The 7753-nt window shown below is 41.7% G+C and overlaps 1 long non-coding RNA gene across 1 annotated transcript; it reads left to right on the top strand.

The window, feature by feature from the left end:
• Positions 1 to 3738: 3738 nt before the first annotated feature.
• On the top strand, positions 3739 to 6452 carry LOC146209428 (uncharacterized). The gene is made up of 3 exons (XR_014703438.1): positions 3739 to 4067; positions 5930 to 6076; positions 6330 to 6452. It is a non-coding gene; the product is annotated as an uncharacterized LOC146209428 (long non-coding RNA).
• The last annotated feature ends 1301 nt before the right edge of the window (positions 6453 to 7753 follow it).

Genomic DNA, 7753 nt, shown 5'->3' with positions numbered 1-7753 from the left:
GACTGATGTGTCGTAATAATGTATTGAAATGAAAATGAAATGAAAGTAACGTGCCGAAAGGCGGGAGAAACAGTCTCGTTTTTGCAAAAATGATGTATTGTGCAGAAGAGTATTTTTGACAACCTGTGATGAAATACGTGTTGAGCGATACGTTGATCCGTACCCAGCTATTGCATAAATTATATGTGAATTTATGAAGCTGTTGTATAATGTGAACAGTGTCTTTCTGGGTAAAATATATCGAAATTATAAAGCATGGCTATATTTTTGTGAACCTTTGAACATACCTGTTGGACATGTGAGCACCACGTTAACTGATTATCAATCAAAACACATAGAAACTTTGTTTCATTAGCTCTTTATAAAGCGGTGTTATTGAGAAGAAGGTTGTAAGTCTTTGAGAGACGACTGTTTTTTGCACTGAAGATTAGGTCATTATTTTTTAATGTTTTCGGTTTACTTCCAGGCAGCACAAAGCATTGGGCCAATGTTGTAAGTACGATGGCAAACAGTGGCCCCACAGTGGGCCAGCCTAACCAGCATGCTCCCAACATAGGACATGCACGTCAACACCATGTCCAACAATGGCCCAGGCTACCATTGCTCTCCCAGTGTTGGCACTGCCAATAGCCAGCACTGGCTAGCTTGGGCCAAGATGTACAGTGAGTTCCCGATATTGGCGCTGCCGTACATATAGAATGTCTATATTGGACCGAGATTGCCATTGTTTCTCCAATATGGTCGCACCGGGTTTTAAAACTGGCTATAATGGGCCAAGTTGTCCTGCGTTCCTCCGTCGTTGGGTTTTCCGTTTTTTACAACTGGCTACAATGGACCAAGTTGTCCTGTGTTGTTCCAGCATTGGAGGTTCCGGTTTTTAAACATGGCTACAATGGACAATGTTATCCTCTGTTCTTCCAGTATTGGATGTTCAGTTTTTTAAAGCTGGCTACAATGGACCAAGTTGTCCTATGTTCCGCCGTCGTTGGCCATTCCTTTTTTAAAACTGGCTACAATGAAACAAGGTGTCCTGTGTTCTTCCGACGTTGACCGTCCCGTTTTTTTTTTAAACTGGCTGTAATGGACCAATTTGTCTTGTGTTTTTCCAATATTAGCTATCCCTGTATGAAAACTGTCCACGATGGACCACTTTGCACCCTGATCTCCCGATTGTCATTGCCATCCTAAAAACGCAGCTTTAATGGGCTACCGAAGTGAATATTTTCCGTTGACCATTCAATCAAAACAAATTCTACATTTTCATGGTTGAATACACGTGCGCTGGACGCCAAACCGCGGCATTTAATTCCGACAACATTTCAGCCGATCGTTCGGACCTCACAGAGTACCACGTACGGGACGACAATTACTATAACGCATTCAAGCACGTACCGCTGCAGCTGTCTGGATTCGTCTGTTCGGTGCGCTCATATGCGGCGCATTTTTGGGGGTCAGCTAAATGTGTTTACGGTTTTAGGCTATTGGCATGCATGCAGATTTTGTCGCAGGCGCATACGTTTGTCGCACAATTATATCTGATGATAGCACGACCATGCGACCACATATGTATACCCCAGGCCGGCTAGCACTCACGACCAATATGCCTGTATTGGACGCCGATTACATCCCTGCATCTACTTAACCTCTAGTACAAATCCAGTTGTCAGTGAGAACGCGCATACAAAACGAAACCGTGTCGCCATAGCATGATCATGTGACATTAAATTAGCGATTAGAAGGTAGCGTTTTCATTGCCGAGAAGGGAAACGTTGCCTCAAGTTGAAGGAACAAATGACCATTTTCTCAGCGATGTTTTTGTTCTAGTGCTTTTGTATTATCCATAAGGAACTACGCGCAGCATCGTCTGTTTACCTGGAGAAAGGACCGAATATGATGTGTGTACTTTCTGGACGCAATCACTGGCAATCACTTTCATGGAAATGAAAAGCCGAAAGACTCGCGAGGTTACCATTTTAGTTTTGGGCATTCACACGGTGGTAAAAAAAATGACAGTTTTTCGCGCAGACTGCGAGCATGAATGAAGGCCCCGGTACATTTATATGGCGCACAACATATATATCGGCAATAAACAACAAAAATAGTTTGTTCCGCCTATTAGTTTAGAGTTTGACCATTCCCGCCGCGATAGGCGGTGGCAAAGGAATAAAAAAACTGTACAGGAATGAAAATAATGTGCGCTGTCGAGTCATTCGAAAAAACGAATGCAGCCCAGAAACATTGTTTTAATGAGGCAGTTTTCCATGCCCTTTCCAATTCTTTCGTTCTACTAAAATGATTTGGAATACGTTGCTTGCTCATTGAACGTTATTGTCTTTTTGTGCAATCCGCGTTAAGGTGAAGGTGATTGCGAAAAACGTCTGTGTGTTGCCTGATGCCACAGCGCATCAGAACCTCGACGTGCACAAAATTGATTCTGAATCATTCATTGCTGTGTCTGTCATCGTCGATTCGCGAAGTCGAGACAAAAGATGACCGAAGAAATATTGTTATAGCTGGAGAATGATGAGGACGAAGTGGCGCGCTCGTTTGTGGAAGATTAAGAAAAAGAAGTGCGTCGAACGGGGGCCCTCGTAGCCTGGCTCCTTGGCTGTTCCTCAATGTATATATATATTTAATCCTCTTTTGTAAATATATTTCTCCCTGTTACAAAATTATATGCCAAAATTTAAAAACCTTGAACAATTCACAAATTCCGTAGAATCTTCAGAACTGCGCGGTGCGCTATAATTGGACAAAGGCTTTATCGAAGTGGCCATAATTACTTGCGCTACAAAATTATGCAAGGTGTTTTTTAATGATTTTGAAAGCTGAGGTAGTGTAGAATTGGTGGAAAAAGTTTGAACAATCTTAAAACTGTTTTTTTTCCTAAAAATTTTCAATACTCGCTGTTTTCTGTAAATTAGCGCGATTGTATCTTTGTATTCAAATGTCATAAAAATATGAGTTTTAGCTGTTTGCGGATAATTATGCTGTGAACATATTGTGGAATTATTGCTGCTCTACCATGAACCTTTTCTGAAATAAAGGCCTGCAAATCAGGAAATTTTCATTTCCTGGGCCGATGTTGAGAATTTTTATAAAAACATCTACTCATACCTGAAAAGCGAACAACTGAATACAAATAAAAACTATATATTTAGTCAGATAATTTTCAGCTAGATAACTTGAACATAATTTGATTAATCTATAACCAAAGTTGGCCAGAATAGAAGAGAAGCTCGGAACTCCGCCTCTTCTACATTATTAATCAGTCATCACGCAACAATATATAATATTTTGAAGTAAATATAAAAGGTCGAACGACCATCCTTTGTTCGGTCATAGGTGGCGAACGGGAGGGGAAAGATGACGCGCGCATTTGTCGATGCACCAACTGTATGGATTTACGCAAGAATGTGGATGGTAGATGGGGAGGCTTTCTATTTTTTTTTTTTTTTTGAAAATGTTATGTACGTGGTTGGCTTGAAGAAACAATGCGTTTGCGAACACACAAAACAAAACTATTTTTTAGAACTCGACTCGAGCGGTGCGCGCTGGCGGCCGCTCATCGGCACGGTCCGAAGTCACGGCTGGCCGGTGCAAGCAGAAGAGGGCTGGGAGGAACGGAATATTGAGAGGGTCGTTGGTCCTTCGTTCCCACGCGCAGCCCATGCGAACACAACACCACGGCGGGAATCGCGCACTGGTTGAGCGATTCGCTGTTGCCCCTCGCCTACGCGTCTACGTGCAAGACACAACAGAAAGCATCCCCAGCTGCGCTGCTGTGCGGCCTCCTCCCGAAGCGTTCATTTCAGAGCTTGTTGAAGACGCTACAAGACTTGTGACAGCTTCTTAAACCTTTCTTTAATTTCTTCCCTCATTAATTTTCTTTTTCATGGCGCTGTGCATAATTTTCTCTTGCGCCTATACATGTCCATGTGCTCCGGTTTGTGCTTGCTACATATCAGTGAATAGCTGAGCTGTGATATGTCGCCGGAGTACGGATTACAGCAATGGCGGAATACCATCGGCATTATCGGACTCAGTGAACGCCGTCATCTTAGACCGTGAGTATATATCTTTGCAGCATGCCATTGCTTCATAATTGGTTCTATATAATCTCCCGCCAGTCCCAAATGTTCTCTTTCCGTATTCTCCTCGAAACAACTGCGCGAAGCATGACTTCAAGAACTAAGCGAATTTTCGTCCGGGTTACATGCAACCAAGTGCGTGGACTTATTTGCTGGCTGCGATATGAATAGCATTTGCGCCGAAAATAGAGGAGCCGTGCGTAACAGGTGTGTATGCCACCAACACGTGACAGAACACTGCAGGCAGCCATTTGCGAAGTTTTTTGACTGTGCAGCGCGCCGCAATCAATTAGTAACCAAATACTATGCGCCCGGCTTTGTACATATATTTTGGACAGCCTCTTTTCTGCGCGCAGGAAGCCATGTTCACACAGTTTTTGAATTTTGTGAAGAGTTAAGGGCAGTTTTTTGTTTTCAGATGTACAGACGAAGTTTTGAAAACTGTCCGTGCCGTCTGTGCAAGCGAATTTTACAGTGGGGCGGACATCGTGTGCGTGATGCCGCTTGATGATTAGGCTATAATCAAGTCATAATGAACCTCCACTTTTATAATGGTTAATATCATATTGAGGAATTGAAAGCCGTGAACAGCGCAAGTGAGCCCCTTTTCAAAATTTTTTTAATCGACGCCCCCCTTCTGAGCACGCGCCTTCAGGTGAGGGCGTTATCAGAAAGCGGCGACAATAGGAGAGCGATTTCGCAGGCGCGCTTCGAAGGCGGGGGAAAATAACAATACAAACAAAAAGGCACATAAGCCGTGTGTGCACTGCGTCCCTGTCACTGCAAAGTAAACAACGTGCACGCGGGACACATTGTACAAAACATTGACGGCCGGTATGAGGCAACCATATCGTCCGAAATATGTTGCTGGCGAAGCGCTCGATCACGGCGCGCACTTTCAGGCGAAATGGGACAGGCCGTCAGGTCCGCCTGTTCGGCAATTACAGCTCTTTGTACCTCACGTATGCATGAAGTGCACGCCATAGCCATCGTGCAAGAATGTTGAAACCGAAGCAGCGATCCACGTATTCTAATTCTATAGGAAATCATTTGGGAGTAAAAAAGAGCAACTTAATATGATGTGCATGGTTCTTTAATGAACGATATGTATAAATGGACTGTTGAATAGTTACAGTAATGGAGTGTTGCGCTAGAATTGTTTACGGCCGTGACCGCAATAAATATTACTCATATTGCTCTTAGGTTTAAGCTCTGGCATTGATAAGCCTATCTAAAGAACCGACTGGCAGGGACAGGTTGTTTACAGCTGTTGATCAAAAGGTAGGCCATCATGCTATTATTGCAGGCATATTTGCTCCTTTTTGTACCTCTGTTTACTAAAACTTAATTTTGTTCCCCATTCCTAGCGACGCTGCACCTCTTGCAACACTCACTGTTCAGTCGCTTTTATTCAAGGTACAAAAGGGAGGAAATGCGCATGCACTCATAGGATAGCCTGTCTTTCCGTTAACAGCTGCAAATAACACGCCACTGCTCCTCGGTACCTTGGATGTTTTCAATGGGGTTACCTGAGATGCCTAGCAATTGCTGTAATATTTATACCAATCACTGCAGTGAAAAAGAAAGGTAACACTGCATCGCTTTAACTGCTGCATGCACCTATAAACGTGCCTTAATTTATTGCCTATTCTTATAGACGCAGGAGCTCTTGCTATAGGCTTTGTTCAGTAAGCAACCATCTTTCATTGCTTCAATTTCTGTCTCTCCACCACTTTCTTGTTGCTCTGGGTGTGATCATTTGATTTCATTGTTCAAATCATATTGTTTTATCATGTGTGAATGATTTAGCCTGCACATACATGCTTTCATTTTTTTAGATGCGCATCGGGAGCGTTGTCTACGTAGAAATGGATCGATTGAGTTGTATCACTGGTGCGAAAACCGACAACCCCCAGAAGATGTGTGTCCTGTGGTTGGAAGGGCAATAAAGAAGAAAATCAGCGGAAAAGCCTGCCTAAAAAAAGGTAGCACTGCATCACTGTAACTGCTGCATGCACCTTTAAATATGCCTTATTTGTATTGCCTATTCTTATAGACGGTGGACCTCTTGCTATTGGCTTTTTGCAGAAAGCAACCGCCTTTCATTGCTTCAATTCCTATCTCTCCACCACTTTTTTGTTACTTCGAGTGTGATCCTTTGATTTTATTGTTCAAATCATATTATTAAATCGCCGGTGAATGATTTCGCCTACACATACATGCTTTCATTTTTTTTAGGTGCGCATCGAGAGTGTTTTCTACGTATAAATGGATCGATTAAGTTGTATCACTGGTGCGAAAACCAACAGTTCGGTATCCCCAGAAGATTTGTGTCCTGTGGGTGGCAGGGGTATAAAGAAGAGGATAATCAGTGGAAAAGCCTGCCTAAAAACTTACAAAGATGGCGCAAAAGCGAACTGCTGATCAGGGTTAGAGTCTGATTACTTCTGTTATCCCATTTCACTTGCTAGGTGATGTGACATATATGAGGCACCTTAGTATAATTTGTGGTATACTCACTGAAAATTGTGTAGATATTAACTTTTTTCTCGCTCAATTATTTGAGTGACGCACGAATTGGAATAAAACGAAGTCATCCACACATCTAATGCCCATAGACATTATATGCGTGGATGAGCTCATTAATTATGTTCCTATGTGAGCATACAATAGTTTGTCGAATATATTAATATGTTAAAAGCTGATTTTTTTACTGTTAATCGGAGTAATACATATGCTCCATATCATAGCATTATTCGCCTGTAGCTGGAATCTGCTCTTTCCTAAATTGTATTCTACAAAGTATACGTGTGTCATCTCGTACGTCTATTTAACTAGCGAACAATTTGCAATCGAATCCATTTTGTTATGTTGTTTCAGCTACAAATAATGTATGACAGTTGTGACAATATAGGTAGCTTTAGCTTTAACATATAGCGCGAAAATCTTTAATCTATGCGATGATATTTTTATTCACCGCATTGGCTAAACCAGCCTGTTTGAAGAGACGAAATGAAAACAAATATGGATGTCTTCGGACAGGAACAGTAATCGTGGTGCCATGACCATTTTTTTAAATTAAATTTTCATATGTAGTGGGCTAATGTCTCGACACAAAGGAATGACCCTTAGGTTTGCCAGATGCGGCGTAGTATTCTCGAAAAAAAAAAAAAACGCATATCACTAAAGCTGGAAAACGCCGTTTTTGTCGTTTCAAAAAGTTGCAAGTTTGGAGGCCGGCTGGTTGCGTAAAATTTTCTCATTCATTGCTTTTTACTCACCGCATTTGCGTAACATTTACTTGTATAAGAAGTATTAAAAGTTTGTTTCATTGATGCAGCTGATTTAGTAAAAAATCGCAAACTTTGCTTCAAGAACAACGCGCTACAAAAATGTTAATGTTCAACCTTACATACTGACGTGATGCGTTACGTCGTTTGCACTAAAACATTCTGTGTTTATTACGCAGGTCATATTGTTAATTTAAGGCACAATTTGGAGACTCTAACCTGCTATGTGTGTTCTCTGTAACGCCACCAAAATTATTACGCTGGAAAGCGATTTGCTTATGATTGTATTTATAAAACTTACACATTGAAAAATCATCTTCGAAAATATGGTATTGTTAGTGGTGGTCAAAGCTGAGAAATGGAATAATATAT

This window comes from Amblyomma maculatum, chromosome 1 (assembly GCF_055883805.1).
Source record: "Amblyomma maculatum isolate TAMU_Amacu chromosome 1, ASM5588380v1, whole genome shotgun sequence".
Classification (NCBI taxonomy): Eukaryota; Metazoa; Arthropoda; class Arachnida; order Ixodida; family Ixodidae; genus Amblyomma; species Amblyomma maculatum.
The sequence above is the reverse complement of the archived record's forward strand: the minus strand, read 5'-3'. Positions and strand labels throughout refer to the sequence as shown.